This window comes from Rhagoletis pomonella, unplaced genomic scaffold (assembly GCF_013731165.1).
Source record: "Rhagoletis pomonella isolate Grant_MI unplaced genomic scaffold, Rhpom_1.0 Rhpom_scaffold_00003, whole genome shotgun sequence".
NCBI classification, from domain to species: domain Eukaryota; kingdom Metazoa; phylum Arthropoda; class Insecta; order Diptera; family Tephritidae; genus Rhagoletis; species Rhagoletis pomonella.
In genome coordinates this window covers 94,869,005-94,887,214 of record NW_023458557.1, presented here as the reverse complement: position 1 = coordinate 94,887,214, position 18,210 = coordinate 94,869,005, and the positions used below count along the sequence as shown (strand labels likewise).

Sequence of the window (18,210 nt, the reverse complement as noted above, 5' to 3'; positions counted from 1 at the left end):
TACCAAAAAAAAAAAATGTTTAAGCAGTTGGCTGTAGCTACCGTTCAAGAAATATATAGACATTTCCAATGGAAGGTCTCTAGCGTAAAAAGTCATAAATATATGCATCTAACTTATTTATGAGCCTATTTGGCTGCATTTTGTAATGCTTTCTAGTTATGTAAGCAGGAAATTTTTTCCTAAAATTGGTCTCGCTAGATGACGCCAAGGTGGATACGTAGTTGAAACATTGTAAGATATAGAGAAATAAATTGAATCGTTATGTGGCGCTGAAGTCAAAATATATTCGACATGAAATTCATGTTTTATTTGCATTAAAAATTCATTTAAAAATAATAATTAAACAAAAATTTTCAATAGAAAACTTAGCAACGTCAGGACAAGTTCATTCGTTATCGATACGATACTGTGAAGTATATGATTGTCAATATCGTTAGAAATTTTCCTAAAGAAGCCTTTGCCAATATATGTAAATAAATGTGTATCGATATGCAAATATGTAGATTTTTATCGATATATACATATGTCTAACGAGAGTTTTATCGTTGTAAATTTGATTTTCATCACCGCGCAAGCACAATAACAACGTCATACCGCGAATGATATGTGCATGTATTTATAAATTAAATTTTCTATCGATGAATTTTGTTAGTGACGCTTTACAATTTATAGTAAGTGCATCTATCGATATCTTTTTGTATACATATATTTATCGATATGTTAACGTTTATATTTTTTTTCGAAAAAATCTATAATTGCTATCGGTATATTTAACAATAATGCTTTAATTTTATGCGAAGTGCATCTATCGATATATATATTTTTTTTTTAATATCTATCGATATATTATCGCATATATTTTTCAGAAAAATCGATAATACTGTTATACATTTAAAATTAAAATCCAGATTTTCAGTGTTTTCTTTATTAATTTAACAAGTGTCTTCCTGTACTCTACTCCAAAAATAAATGTTCGTACAACGAGCCAGCACTTTCGTTATCACAAAACACATAGAATATAAGGGACCCAAAACATAGCCAGTATTTTATTTTCTATCTCGCTATATTGCAGTTATCAAAAATTTTTTTAAGGTTTTTATAATCATTTGTTAAGTCTTGTTTTTTTTTTTTCTAATTAAACGATTCTAACTTGTATTTAGTGAAACTATAAAAAATAATACTAATTTCTTAAAAAAATTCATGGATATGGAAAATATAAGCTGAATATACAGTGGCGAAAATATAAATTAGGAAGAGACCTTTTAGTATTCCTTGGCTATTCCCTTTCGATTATTTATTGTTTATTATTTCTTTCATGAAAATGTAGCTCGCTATACAACAAAATCCATGTAAATCAAACTTTATGCAAAAATTCGCAAAACTCGACAATGCTTCATCAAAACTTTGAACTATTTAATTCGATTTCTTAGTAAAATTATGAGTACCATTGATGTTTGGTACATTTTTTTATGGGAGGTGTTGCTCATTATCTCCAAAGAAAAAAAAAATTTTTGAACACTTACTTTGTATGGAAGAAAATGCGCGAACAAAAAATTGCCAAAAATCAACGGTAAGTCAAAGTTACTTTAAACTTGTACGTTATTATACTAAAATTTAATGGGCTATAAAACTGCATGCTCTAAAAAACTGCATTCTAAAACTCTAATTAAAAACTTTAAATTTTTAATCAACGTTTGTTAAAATTCGTCGAATTTTCATAAATGCTAGAAATATTGATTTACCTGGATTTTTTTTTAGATAGTAAGCTATACTTTCATAAAAAAATAATAAACCTTTTTTAAACAAAGAAAAGTAGCCAAAACTTGCGAAAATATCTTTCCCCTATTTACATACTCGCCACAGTATACTACACATATTGTGTGTATACATTTTTGCAATAATTTTTCAAGTTTTTTTCTCTTTGTTTTGGCATTAATAAAATAGTACTAAAAGATGATATCGAGCCCTAACCGCCAAAATAACGTAAACACCATTTTTTTTTCAAAATTTTCTTTTCGATGCAGAAATACATCTAGATGCCCGAGGAATATTTCTGCATAAAAAATAAAATTTTGAAAAAAAAAAATGTCGCTTACGTTATTTTGGCGCTTAGGGCTTCGATATTCTTTAAAAATGTCCCGATTTTCGTCCACAGAAATCTGGTCACCGTAGTTAAACATAGTGCATTACAAATTCTACTACTAAATATATACCACCGAGAGAATAAATGCTTCTAATCAAAAATAATAATGATATATAGAATATTTTGCATAAATAATCTAATTGAAGTTAGTGAAAAATTAAATTTTTGCTATTAAATTTTAATTGCGGATCACAGGCGTCCCAGCTTGTAATTCAAACTCGACCCATGGCCTAGGTATCTATTGTGCTCTCGACTCTCGAAAACGCTTCTGCGAAACCCCAGTGCCCAAAAAAGTTTCGAAGAACTTCGGGCGGTTAGGCGGTGAATGTACTCGTACTGTAGTTTCAGTAGACCTAGATATCTCTCGCGTGTCCCGGAAATAGCATAGCATTCGACTAGGAGATAAAATGCTGCCTCATTGGTCGATTTACAGAAGCGGCAGCGATCGTTTGGCCTAATACCTAAATACATATCGCCGTTTAAAGCACACACCCGCTTAACTGACATTTGTACTAAAAATGAGATTTGCTCACCGAAAGCTCCTGGCATCAAGTACCAAAATATCGGTGCATAACATCACCTTGAAATGGGATTGCCGTATGAAAAAGAGAACCGTTTTGAAATTGGACAGTTTTTACTTTCCACCGTAACATTTCGGCAGTCTCACATACGCGGTTTTGCAATAACTTGATAGGCGGTTTTATACTTTAGACGACGATACACAGTTTGTGCCAGTGAGCCTACTCTTACATTTTCCTACAAAATTTAATTAGAAGGTAGAATATCTTTAAACTGAATCTCCAAAGTAAGCATTTGCCCTGGCGTAGTGCTCGTGAACGCCGTCAGTGCTGTTTTCTCATTGCTTTTATCTCCATGTCTGAGGTCTTCTTCGATCGTATTCGAACATATTCGAACATATTCTCCGATAGGGCACAGGTCCGATTGGGGTTGAGGTAGTGGCTTTCCTGGCTAGTCTGTCCCTTATATCATTTCTTTCTATTCCATTGTGGCCGGGTGCCCAAATAGATAGATGTTATTGGGAATAGCGAGAATAAAATTATACATCATATTAAAAATTAATCTTTCTCAAATTTAATAGCGCAAAAACTTAACTGTCAACACTCAATTGTCGCCATAAATTATGCAAAGAATTTTTAAAATTTTTTCTTTTACTATTCGCCAACCGCTCAAGCAATTTCAACGCCCATTCCAAACGCGTTTTTTTTTTTGCCTCATAAGTTTCTAAAACTCATTACTCACATTCGTCCGGGCATTTGTAAATTAAATTGAATGATTTCAAAAATTCTGCCTTGGCATCAAAGCGCAAGTTTAACGCCTTCACGCCGCGCTTAAATTAAAAATCGAACAACAATGAAAAAAAATAAATAAAATCTGCAGAAAAATTTTTTAATTTTCAGCCTTAAATTTGGCTCATGGGCACTGCGGCAGTTGCCCCTTGAGCGGACAAGTAATTCTCTTTGCTAAAAAGTGCAGAAAAAAAATAACAACATAAGAAATTAATAAAAATCAGCAAACAGCAACAATAACGGCAATGTTGCAACACTGTGCACTTCCAAGTCGCACCGCCGCCGCTGTTGCCGCTGGCGTGATGGCTGCTGTCTGCTGTCTGCGGAGGAGTCGTCGCAAAGTCGCGCGCGCGCGCTTTAAGGTGCGGAAACATTTTATTTGCAATGGAAACTTGCCGAAAACAAATGCATGCACACTCGTAAAAAACTTCGGAAAATGAAGTTAACTCGTAAAACTATAAAAATTACAACATTTTTACTTTTAATTGTAAATGATATTGCAACATTGGCGCTGCTAGATTGTAATACAATAGGGGTATTCTCTGAGTGTTGCAAAGCGCTTGCACGGTTTGCAAAGCTGTCCGATTCGAAAATCGGTTTTTACCATGCAATCCGTACAATCTGTGAATACATCTAATGTTTGTGTACTTATTTGTCAGTTTATTTGTATGCTTGTGTGTGTTGCGTGTGTGGGTGCTGTTGATTAGTTTGGCTTCGCTTCGCCGCTTAAGTGAAACTCGATATTGCTCTTGAGGGTGCGCGCGTTGGCGGCGGCGACTAAGTCAGCGCCCAGTCAAAGCCAATGGTAGCAGCCATAACAACAAAAAAAACAACAATAACAGATGAAACCAGCGTTTTTTTTATTCAGCCGCATAACTAATTGACAAGAAATTTAACTTAATTTACTAATCATTGATTGTTGCCGCACACATGCATTTTTATTGTTGGTTTTTGTGACATTAATTATTTTTATTATTTTTTTTGTGCTCTGTTAACATTTTGCTAATTTATGCACTTATATTTATTTACTATTTTATTTAAAATTTTTCCACTCAGTTTTATGTTAAGTTTTTTTCCCTTCTATTGATCAGTCGACAGAATAATGATTATACGAAAGGCGTGGGAAGTGGCTGCCGCCGCTGTGACCGCCAACGCCTACATATCACATATGTACATACGTCTCTTAAAATACATGCATATGTATGAATGTAGATGGGCGCATGCGCGCGCGTCCAATTTGCATATGTTTTGCATAAAGCGTATGTGAAGTCGTCGTTGGTTGGTTGAATAAAAAAAAGATAAATTAAAATTGATTTAATAGGGTTTACACTGCCGCACTTTAGACATTTTTTCGAAGATTTGAATTGGACAAAATCTTCCGGCCGCGGGTTTGGTGGAATTTTCTGCGAGTTTCTGGCAATAGAACTGGATGATTTCTAAGCTTTCTGCATTGCTTTTCGATCTATTTGCTCCATATTGATCACTCTCCACTTTCACGTAGGTTAAACTCTTAAAGTATCTCTGGGATTTCCTACGGTTGCGGTGGTACCCAATCTTTCTCTTGTGATGGTATATCTCGATATAGATATTGCAGTAATGTACACCTTCAGTAACACTGTGGAGCAATAATTTTAGAGTTATGAAATCCCACGAGCAAGCGACCAGCACAGGTCGATAGTACTGGACTAGGGTAAAAAACTTTAAGAGGGTTTGAAAAGCAAGAAAAAATTTTTTTCCACAGCGTTGCATTAGTTGGAAATATTAGAATACTAAAATTAATAAAAAAGTAACTGAAAAACAATTATGCAAATTAGGTCAACGAAAGAATTAAAACTAGAACTTTTCTTGCACAGAAAGTGAAGATTGTTTCCTTAAATGGACAGTTTACCCTAATGATAAATGATCTAAATCTCTGGAAGGTGAAATGATTCAGCTTTTCTCTGGCTTAGAATTAACAATTATGATTCTAACCTAAATGATTTTTCATCTCAATACGCAGACGCCGCTCTCATTCTTAAACTTAAGATCTCAAAACATTTGCTCCCGTTTTGTTCTCCAGCAGAACGTTCTTCAGACTTTTGTTCTTATTTGATCCTCCCTGAAAACGTTCTCGATTCTTTCGTTCTCATTTTGTTCTTCTTGAGAGTGTCCTGGCGAGTTTTGATCGCATTTTGTTCTTTTTTGAGAAAGTCTCGGGAACTTTTTAATGAATTGTTCTCGAACCTTTAGTTCTCACTTTAGTCCCGTTCATACTGATCTTAATGAATATTTTTTGCGCACAGTAATAAAAACGTCAAATATTGAATTAATACATAAACTTGAGTTATAAGTTTGTAAATTGAATTTCCAGAAAAAAGTCTATATTTCGCCTACATCTAAAACCATACTAGCTAACACCCAAATTCCTACCCAATATACACCAAGCAAACATTGTTCCAACTTTTTTCCAATCTTTGAGCAATTCTTGATTCCCAAGCTGATATACATTATTTTTCTCCAACATTTTCCCCAAGGTTTGACTAAAAGTTTAATAAAGTTTGAATTCAAAGTGATACCCAAGCTTTTCTCAAGTGGAGAACTCAGATTATTTTGCATACAAAAAATGTGCTCTTTTATTAGAGAATGGGTAGGTGGGTTGGTTCTCCAATTGAGGTACTCTTTAAAATCAACATTGGATCTTGGAATTTGTATTTTATCGCCAATCCAAATGTTTATTGGGTATTTATTTATTTTTTTTAATGTTCGCTTTTTGTATAAGTGGCAATCTTTAAAAAATATTGTCCAGCAAAGCTTTCTCAAACATTTTTCATTTGGTACTAATCTTGCAATGTTTAATTTAACTTCAGCATTTTTAATTTTTAACTAACTTCAAAATAGGAGAAGGTTATCAATTCGTCGGAATATTTTTTTTATGTATGTTATCGCATAACTTTTATCTTATCAATTAAATTAAATTATATTTTTCAAACAGGTGGAAACCCACCTCAAAAATACTTTCTTTAGCCTTCTTAAACCTCTTTAAATAGAGTTTTTTAAAAAGGTGTCAAATATATTTTTGGCTGTAAGCCTTCTTAAATTCCGTTATTTTCACACCCACATTGCAATATTTATTTTATCGTGTCAATTTACTTAAACTGTAACTTACAAACTGGTGGCAACTCTCTAAAAATTTTAGACTTTTAAAATTGTAATAAAATCTTTGTTTCTGATTTCGTATAGTAATGAGAATTTAATATTTTTTAAATGCGCTGCGAGAGAGAAATTTTGAATGCCAATATCTTTTCAAAGCGAGCTAACTAACCGAAATCCTTTTGGGATTTGGTAAATATGTCGCACAGTGTAATAATCCAGGATCTATACATGATGTGAACGCGTCTGGGTTGTCCTGTGGGTGTGCACTTTTACAGTCGAAGCGCTGGTTTTGATCTATCGAGTCCTAGCCGCCAAAAAGGTGTAAGCGATATTTTTCAAATTTTTTTATTTTCTTTAATGCAGAAATGCATCTAGATATGCTGCATCAAAAAGAAAACTTTCATAGGTTTTACAAAAAATTGTTCAAAATCAATTTCATTTTCCGTTGGCAGTAAATTCAGCCAGACGCTTTAAAGTTTCATTATAAGCCAGGTTACATGGCGTATGAGTAATATAAGCCGTCATCGATTCGCCAACAGTTAGCGAGTGGCGAAACGAACGAACACAATGAGGTACAACCAAACTCGCTATCGTCTATCCGTGCTAGCTAACTTTATTGTTGCTTTCACATGCAATATTTTTCGTTAAGCGACCGGAACTCAAACATAGCAAGCAACGAAGTGGCGAATCGATGACGGCTATAACTTCTTGCCATAGTTCCTAAAAAAAAAAAATACGAATCATTGTATTTAACAACAGAAAGTGTCTGGCATTATTGAATATTTATGATAAGTATTTAACAACATTATTTAATGCATACCTGTATACAAACCATGGCTTCGACTGGAAAAAGATTAACCAACATTTTCACGTACCCCTCCTACCTAATGCCCGTCAATTCAATTGCAAATGATTCTGTATTAAATTTAAAGTAACAGTTAAAATCATCAATATTTTTACCTTATCTCATTTTTGTTAAAAAAAATCAATCTAATTTATGTACATATTTTCTTTTTCTTACAGAAAACACCATCATTAAACACCCTCTGGTAAGTCAAACAAATAGCAAATTTTCCACTTCATTATGAAAGTTCTAACCAGCTTAATATACTAACCGAATATTGCAAAAATAATATTCTCGGGCGATTTTTAGAAATATTACTGCTCTAATACAAATATGTATGCACATACATACATATATGCTTTTATAAAATACTAAATGTTTGTTTAATGGACAAACCGACAGTTGACGAAGGTGTTCAGCATTAAATATAACAAAAATAAACTTTCTTTGCACAAAGGCAAACTCACAACCGATATGTTTATGTATCACTTATGCTGTAGATGTGTTGTTAGTGCGATATGTATTCCCACAAAATTTTTTTCCAGACATAACCTGCATTAAATCAATAATTTAAAAAGCTTAGACATTTTTACTTTAAGAGTAATTTTGTATTAAACTTAGTTTTTCAAGTAAGCCAGTAGCTATCATAAAAGCCAGCGCAGCTCAGAGAACTGCTGACAATACCCATTTTATACACAGGCATAGTATTTTTTTGTATCACTTCCTTTTTAAGCCCTTTTGGCAACCAACTCGTCTGAACCAGTTTCGCTGAACTGCTACAAAATTACTCATTATTAAAAACTATTTTAATTTTTTATTTTTTTTACTGCAGGGCACACCTTTTATGCTGCCGTTTGTGTCGCCATTCTCTATCGCACTTGTACATATATATGTATGTACAAGTATTCAAGCATAGAAATACCCTGCAGGGAAAGCTACCAGTTGTGAACCAGAATGCTACCAGTTTGCGTTTCAGCCGAACTAGTTCACGTTGTAGGATAGGAGATGTCAATTGTCCGCTCTTGCATCAGCACGCTACCAGTAGAAATACTACTAGCATCATACCAGTTGACGGGATAGACTGCATATTCATCCCCGTGAAAAGCATAAGTATGTCATTTTGCTCGCGGCGCTGCAACAGTGGCAATGGTCGACAGAGTAAAGCTTTGGCACGCCAAATCAAGAGATCCGAGTTCGAATCTCAGTGAGCGAATCTTTTTTTATTTTTGTTTATTTTTTTATTTATATCTCTTGTGTAATTTTTAAATTTATTGTTTTACAAGAACAAAAAATTATTTATTTTCATTTTTTATGGTATTTGAGTATTTAGGTTTTTTCCAAATCAAATTAAATTTATGTACAATTTTTATTTTATATTTAAATTGAAATAATTATTTAAATTAATTTACTTACTTTACTTTACCAACCTCCACGCGTACTCGAACCTGAGATCTCAGAACCAGAATCGGTAGTCTTCACTCGACGCCACAGCCAACATTTGTGATGAAAGCAATTAACCACGTTTTAATTTTGGTTATGCCTATTCAAAGACAGATGTCGCTGATCGCATAAGTTGTTCGAAATCGCCGAAATGGTAGGCCGTCGCTTTATCACATACTGGTTAATGAACTAGTATTTATACTGGCTGGTGTGGCATTTCACTGCAGAGAACTGGTATAATTATAGTCCATGACGAACTGGTATGACTCTTCCATTTAATACCAGTTTCCGAACTAGAATTTCTACCAACTAGTTTACTTTTTTCTGCGCGGAACTGGTATAATTATGGTTCATAACGAACTGGTATGACTTTTATCCTTAAATAATAGTTCATGAACTGGAATTTGTGCCTACTGGTTTAGCTTTTCACTGCAGGGTATATGTATGTATGTACATTAGACTGTCCCGAAAAAACCAGAGTGGTTTTTTTAACGCACACCTCCTGATTTGATTGGTTTTATCTCTAAAACTATCAGAATAAAATTTTATGCAATTCGGACCACGGATACCCGTGCCAACTTGCAGTGGAAAGTTATCAGAATAACCTTTGTGCAGTTCGCGTGTTTTGTTAATTTACCAATTTTACTTCTGTCTAAGCCGTCATTAGTATAGCGCCTACAGTATTTGGACATAATACTTAGTAAATCTGCGTTTTTGGTTTTTTTTTACCATGTTGTTAGGATTTTTTCCAAAGGACCATAAATTATAATATATTTCCAAAAGTTTACACAAAATATTGATATATGGGTATCAATTGAAATAAAAATTCGAAGAAAGCTTAATTATAACTTTTTTTTCAATTATCCTTCTAGATTTTTAATTTTGAATACATTTTGAAGAATATTAGTTCAATTTAAATCCTTCGATACTAAAGGATAAAAATTGCAAATGTAACTTTTTAAAACTTTTTTAATTAATACCTCCATATTTGTTCCTTAATCAACACGAGGGGACATATTAAACACTAAAACACTTTATTTTTCTGATTTAATATTATAAAAGATTTTTTTTTTTTCAAAAGAGGAAATGAATTTGTTATAAAAGTAGAATTTGATAATTCAATTTTCATTATACGCCCTGTCAGACCAATTAAAATTTATATTTTATATTTTCTACAATTGCAATTTTTCCCGACATGCACAAATTATTCGACTAGAAAACATATAGTTTTGCAACCTTATAATACACCTTTACAAAGCCGCTGGACTTTGTCCTTTAATTAATTTTTTCGATATTCTTAGGAGAAATCTTGCCGTATTAAAAATTTAATGATGCAGAGTTACTAGAAATGCGTTCAATATATAGGAAACATATAGCATTTTTCGCACTTCCAAAGTTTTAATGGCTGATTTGGTAGCCCTGATCCAAGTTATTAACTAAAACTTCAACTAAAAGTCGGCACAGACTATTGTTATCTTACGGCAATAAAAACTTCATATACATACATATGTATATGTTAGGCTAAAAAACACAAATATAGTGGCATATTTGCAAACAATTTTTTTTCCATATATTTTTGGGACAGTCTAGTGTACATACATACATACTGTATGTACGTATTCACATAAGCATACATGTATTTATACAATTGCTCTGGGGCATGCAGCTGCTGGACATTGAATGGCACTTACGTTAAGAGCGACAACATCAACATTTGCACTGTCAAACAATAAAAGCGTTGAAAAACATATGTATGGTACATACACACATGCATTTGCAATCAAATCAAAATGAATGACACACTCACACGCATATGTACTATGCGCCTCTATTGTATACACATGAGCTGGAGTTGGTAGTCACATTAGTCGCAACATTATTATTAATGCCACCATCTTCATTCCGACATGAAACAGCATACCAGCGGCATGCCTGATAATGTCCACATCGTTTCTGGTATCTTACATTAGTACATACAAACATATGTACGTATGCAGCGTTGTGGCATCCATCAATAACTCATCAGTTTTAGGTGCATGTAAAGTTTGTGTCTGTATGTAAATCTATTCACATGCCATCAATTTAGTATTTTCACTCGCCTCATTCCCTCGTTTTGGCCTTTGGTTTTTTGGTCTGGTTCAAAACGTTTGCTTGGTCCAAAACGTTTACGTGGTCATTGCCATTTGCAAGTAGGGTTTCGGTTACACACCACATGAGTCTATTGAATGTACAAATGTTTTCTCTATACATACATATAATATACATATGTACATACATGGCTTTTGGCTATTTACATATATTTTCGCTACTGTACATATGTACATAGATTCATATGTACGTATATTATAGCCAAACACATGTACGTTACCCACCAAACAATTTGTGTTGCCGGCAATAAGAAAACGTGTCGCCCTCGGAAACAAATTTATTGCCGGTAATATTGCCATCGAATCGATTTCCTATTACCGGTCGCTCTAAAACGTCCGCCGAAGGCAACTCGCCTGGGTGAGTCGTTTTCTTATTACCTGAATGAGTCCTTTTCTTATCGCTTCAGGCGATATTTGGAATAATTTTATTCTTCTTAATACTTCATTTATTTTTTTGTATACCAAATTGCAACTTACAATCGGAATTAATTCATTTTCTCGCTGTGAGACTTCCTATTTTTTCAATCTTGTCCTTGGGCATAATTTAGATGCTTTTGGCCAATGCTATTGACGCCATATTCATAAGTTTCCGAATTTTTGAGAACTTTTTTATTCAAAATTGACATGAACGAAGTGGTGTTGCCGATTTGTCACCACAGCAATAAATCGGTGAGTCGCCAATTTGTTGCCATTGACGATTGTTGCCTATTTCTCATGTTTTGCATGGTGGGTAGTTAAAAAAATTGAAAATTTTAGATATTGTTGGTCACCTGACACCGTTGAATACAGTTTGTCACTGAGAGAAAACTTATTTTCGCCATGGGCCATCATTACCAGGACCCAGGCTTCATTGCACTAAAGTTTGAAAGAGGACAAAAGTAAAATTGAAAAATCGCAAAAAGGCCATATGGAACAATACAGCAATACAATATAAAATAATACAATAGTTAAAGGAAAAAGCAAACCTTGAATGAATTTCTACAAAATATTTGAATATCTACATAAAAATCTCTGGAGCTAAGCGAATAGATTATGCCACAGAATCCCGGCCCTGATTTTAGCAGTTTCTTCTCTTTCTTCCGAGGGGTAAGGCTAAGTTAAGAAGGCGCGTACGAATGACTCTTACTTCAACTCGGATGCATATTTGCCCGTTGTGAATGCCCTCTGTGGGTGCCAGAAGGAGACACATCCTTCCAGCCAAGGTTAAACCATACTGTCAGTATAAAGTCTGTCAAACCACTTACTATGTCGTATGAAGCCGTGGATGTTCGATATTTTCACCTCCGCTATCTCCCCCAAGCTATTGAAAGAGCGTGATCCCAAATGCTTGAGACGTCTTACCTGGAGAGCTGGACATTTACATAAGAAGTGGTGAATCGATTCCTCTTCATCCTCATCCCGACAATTTCTGCAGAGGGAGCTTGTTGGTATACGCGATCGTTGGAGCATTGGTGGTATATCACAGTGCCCTGTCATGACCCTTACTGCAGATGGGTTTAATGTCAGTAGTTTCTCAATGCGACTCTTATTGATTCTCGCCACAATGATCTTAAGACCTAACAGTCGTCCCGATTGATCCATAAGTCACTAGTTACGGCTGTGGTGTACTCTTCACTTTCTCTTAGCGGAAAATATATCGTTGGAAGTAGGGAGTTACCCGCTTCGCTGATTTGCATTTCCGAGGCATGTCATGCAATTTCATGGGCTATTTCGTTCCCTTCTATATTGCTTTGTCCAGGAACTCAGCACATAGAGGTTTTGACGTGAGTTAGTTAAGCCAGCATTTCACAACGGTGACAGGTAATAAGATCAACGGAAATAAGGTCAATTGACTTTATTTCCCACCCTGGTGCGAAATAAAGTCAATTGACATTATTACCTTTTTAAAAACGAAATAAAATCAATTGACATTATTTCTCTTTCAAACATTAAATTTGCTTAGCTTCGCGGCGACCCGCGTCAGCGCGCCACACCGCGCGCGTCGCGCTCGCGCTCGCGCCCCGCGTACCCAGCGCGACCGGCGCGCACACCACGTCACGCTACGCCGCGGCCCCCCCGGCCCCCCCTTCCCCGTCTCCCGACGTGCTGTAACGCAGGTAGATTTATTTTTTGTATACGTTGAAATAAAATTTTTATATATTTTAAACATCGAGGGCTTATATTCAATAATACCCTCTATCTGCACACTTTTCACAAAGATGAGATTCTGATATAAAAATCCACCTAAGCTTTAACTGTCATCAGTGATATTAATGTTACCTTATATAACGACAGGTAATAAGTCCCAGATGGTTTCTAAAATCACAAATTAGTTTTTGTGCAAATTGCAAATAGAGGGTATTAATGAATTCAAGCCCTCGATATTTCACATTTTTATATTTGTAAGTTATTGGAAGCAGGGATGCCAACTTGGCTGAAACCGTGCAATTTGTTCCTATTTTACTTCAAATGGCACTTAATTTTTCAATTTGGCACAAAATGCCAAAATGGCACTTTTGTAAAAAAAATAACATTTCAATCCTTTGCGTGCACTTCTTTTTCTCAACTAAAATTTTCTAATTTATAAAGGCTTTTCAACTGGTTTATCTTATTTTATCATTGCACTTTTGTTTTGAAAGTGTGGCTTTATTTTATTGCTAAATGTGAATGATTAAAAGGAATTACACCTTTTTTGGCACTTTTATTTTTCTATTTGGCACATTTTGGCACTTTTTTATCCTCAATATAGCACCTCATAACTAAGGAGAGTTGGCAGCCCTGATTGGAAGATTTCTGCTGTGTTTTGAGGCAACAACTTGTCTGCAGTAAAAAAGTATATAACTTGTGTTTCAAAAGTGTGTGAAAACCAATCAATTAACTTATATGATCTCGGTTCCGATATTAAATAATCAATAATTGTTTATACCCGCATTTTGGCACATAGGCTCGTTGAATGTGCCATCTAATAAGTAGTGTTGTCGTTCTCCTTAGCTGCTTTTAAATGACTGCTGGCGGAGGCATAAATACAGTGTAAGAAAATTCTTTTTCTATAATTGTTTCCTTATAGAAAAGTTAGGTTCTTTTCCACCTTAGACATTCCTAATTCGTTCAAAATATGCTAATTTAAAACACAGAATTCTTTCAGTGCTCCTCCGGGGTTTTTGGACATGTGCTGTTTCTTCAATTTAATAGTGTTCGCTTTATTTTTGTAGAAACGAAAAATGTTTTGCAAGTTATGCATCATTTCTCCACTCTTTCTTCAAATATTTCTCATATTCCAGCTGTGCGCAGGCGTTTAGTTTTTCGCATCGTGTTTTTACATATTCGTAATTTAATTTTTTTTTTTATAGAATCAATTGGTGGTAGTTCATGATTATGTGTGGATTAATATCACAACACTGAGGATTTGGCAAAAGCCTTTTTTTTCTATTAAAACACAACACTTACGGGGCAATGTTTATTGTAAGAACAACATTTTTTTCTATGAATCGACATACTTTAAGCATTGTTGACGCTATTTCCATTTGAATGAGGAAATAGCGTCAATGACTTTATTTCCAAATTTTTGTTGACTTTATTTCGCTTTTGAAAACGTAATAATGTCAATTGACTTTATTTCGCACCAGGGTGGGAAATAAAGTCAATTGACCTTATTTCCATTGACCTTATTACCTGTCACCTTCACAACGTTTCCGAACTGCTTTCGTTCTTACCACCATCCAGCTAAATTTTTTTAATGCCGTTTGGCTGTCAACGAATATAGTGACGTTCCCTGACTGGCAAATATCTCCGCCTCAAACACAGTACAGTTATCAGGGAGGCCTAATTTGAAGGTCATTGGAGTGCAGACCCGAGCTGACTCCTTTTTCGCCTTTAAGCCATCGGTGTAGATGGAGATATCATCATTTACCGACAGTAGGCCGCCTTTCCAATTTTGCCTGGTTGGAAATTGTATGGGAATCTTAAAACTAAACTCCAACGATGAGTGAGATAATCAGTTTCGACATCTAAGTCGGCCTTGATTCCATTTTACGCTGTCCACTATTAATCACCTTCAAGACCGTTGCGTGCCGTAGTTAATCTGCATCTACAATCTGGATTCCCTCAGCCTAAGGGTCCCTTTTGCGGCTCCACCTGTTACGAATAGTTATGGTGGCTTCAAGTAAAAGATCATGTTCAGCCCTTCCTTTATGTGGAGCGCTTCTCATGGCGCCTTATATACCGAGGCTTGCGAGTACGCACCTTTAATCATCCGACCAGTACGGTTATCGACCCTCCAGTAATCAAGATTTTAATAGAGTAATGATCGATAAAATACCTATAAATGTCAAACTTGATTAACTAAACTTATACTAGGTTTACATATAAGTTGATTATCCTCATTTTCGAGCTCAACTCACAAATCTTTAATTTGAAAAAGAGATTTACCATCTGAAATTCGTCCTTCGTTAATCTGTAATTATAAAATAATGTCAGATTAAAGCGATAACTTTCCAACCTAGTTTTATCGATTATTTTTGCAAAGAAGACCAGAAATGCCAATTGTAAAAGTAAACAAAAATGGATGCTATCAAAGCTTTTTAAAGGTTTTTTTAATAAAACATTGAGTTAAAATATATTCAAATGGCTTAATATAGCAGAAAAAGGAGATCAAGCTGGCACAGAGAAGAAACTTAACTTTTCCTGGAGATGTGAGAATAACAAGCACAACAAATTTGAAACGGGATGATTAAAAAACGAGCTTTGATTGAGATTATGTTTATATGCAAACATACTTTTATTGTGAATAAACCAATGAATTTGTTGATAAATATACTTATATCGATATCGATATGGTAAACTATCGAAATCGATTTCTAGTGTGACGAAGTATTTATTTATAAAGAAATCCGGTTTTCTAATTAATTAAATTGAATTTTTTTAATTTGTCAGTTTTCTTTTTTATGCATGTATAACTTTATTTTTTCGAAAATCGTCGTCCTTGAATCTTTTTTTTTACACCTTTCTCTTCATTACCATTCCACCGTTCAACTTCACACTATCCGAAGAATTCGCACTGAAATATTTAAGCTGCGAAATGAAGTAATCGAATTGACAGTTAATAGAAGAATGTTAAAGTTACAAAAACTTTTACGCACAAGCATACAAGCCTTCGGAATTATTGAACACCACCTAGCGCTGCGCGCTTGGGACGGCGCGTTCAGGCGATTGAATTAATTACAAAAACAAAAAAAAAACAGCAAAATTTTCACAGCCAATGCTTCGATGAATAATTAAAAGAAAATAAAGAAGAGCATCAGCAAAAGTGTGTGCTGAAAGCAAACGCAAAGCAGGAAAGCCACTGAGTGGCGATGATAGCCAATGTAGGTAGGTAGTTCAAGTTAATTGGAGGAATGGTAAATAAAAATAATAGAATGATGGAGAGGAGTGCTAATGCAGACAGCGGACGAGAATGGGTTGATTGAAGTGATGCCTTCAATGTAGTAGTAGGATAAAAGCTATTTGAACTTTTGTTACGTTGCTGATGCTGGTCTTATTGTTGTTATCGAGGACAAAAGTTTTGATGAATAGCGCAGTGATGACGAGTAGCTGTGCTGAAGAGTGTAACAAATTGATGAGCTCACACAAAGGTGAACTGTTGAAGACTACTCGACAAAGTGCGAATTACCAAAGTGCGGAGTGTGAAGCAGGGAAGCAAAAAAAAACAGAAAAGCAAGAGACTAGCGTGTATATATGTAGACTTTGGACGTTTTCATAATTGGAAGTGTTGTTGTTGTGTGCGCGTCAAAATTGATACCTACGTAGTACGTACTAGTACGTAGATGAACATACATACATACACGCAGATGTACATCGGTAGGTGGTGATGCGCTTCACTGATTAAAACGCGCAACCATAGAACGACTGGCGCCTCCACTTTTGCTTGGCCATTACTGCTCGCCGCTCACTTTGTGTCGCTTTTAGGGGGCAGAGTTTGATTGAAGTGAAGTCATTCAAAATATTTTACTTGCAGAAGTTGAATAAGCTGCGGAAATTTGTTTTTATGTAAGTGTTTTTTTTTTGTGCTTAAATGCAAGAGAGCACAGCTTTGATTGAGATTCTAATTAAAAAGAAAATATTTATTAAGCCAACTTTTATCAAAGACCCTCAAGCAGTTTGAGTGCTCCAATTGATGAGAAGGGGCCAGCTGCCAATGGCATGGCTCAATGTCCCTATGGCTTGATAAAGCGGAAAATTGATAGAAAGGGGTACCACAGTTACTTACATATGAGTAGTCCACTTGCAAAGTGCGCTATGTAAAATGTTTTCGATTTTTAGTTTTTGATGGATTACGTACCTGTATTTAATGTAGTTTCATGTCCACAAAAAACACAGTGCAAAATCTTTTTATATTCTGAAAAAATAGCATCAAATGTTAACTCTTCTTCCAAAAGTCGTTATCATACTTATTTATAAACTTTCCAAAGTATCCATCTTATGATGAACTTAGAAAACTTCTTTAGGTCGCAAAGACTAGAATAAAAAAAGATTCAATTTAAATGTTACTTGTTGTCGTACTCGTTTTTTTCAAATTGATGGCTTTCTAATATAAAATCACATAACGCTGTTCGCAGAAACGGAGCGATGTATTCATATGAACGATTGAAAAAGATAACTATTTCGATAAGGAATGGGACGAAAAGTTCTCGTTTTTCAATAAAAAATGATAAGAATTCTTGCCCATATCGCTTTATGGAGACAAGGAAACTGATTTTAATTTTGATAACCAGACTGGTTGTTATCCATAAATAAATATGTATTAATATCGATATAAAGGCAAAAAAATATCGATAAATAAGCATATCGATTAATATGTATCCACAAGAATAAAGCTGACGAATGCGATTTCGAATGCGAAACGAAGTTTTTATATAAAAAGCGTGGAACTCAAATGAATATGAAGATTATAATTAAGGTAAAAATTAATATTAAGATTAAAATTAAGATTAAGGTTAAGATTAATATTGAGATTACGATTTAAATTGAAGTTAACATTAAGACTAAAATTAAGATTTAGATTAAAACTAAAACTAAGATGAAGATTAAGATTAAATTAAGATTTAGATAAGGAAATTTTAAGATTATGATTAACATAAAAAATAATATCAGAACTGGCATTAGCATTGAGATTAAGATTAAAGATTAAAGATTAAAGATTAAAGATTAAAGATTAAAGAT

General features: G+C 34.4%; 1 protein-coding gene across 6 annotated transcripts in view; it reads left to right on the top strand.

Moving 5' to 3' along the window:
* The window catches only part of LOC118735860, a 548,047-nt gene that overhangs the window by 337,426 nt on the left and 192,411 nt on the right, over positions 1-18,210 (top strand). For all 6 annotated transcript variants that reach the window (XR_004992653.1, XR_004992652.1, XM_036465840.1 and 3 more), the window contains exon 3: positions 7,606-7,631. The gene's annotated coding sequence lies outside the window, so the exon portion shown is untranslated. The remainder of the gene's footprint in view (positions 1-7,605; positions 7,632-18,210) is intronic.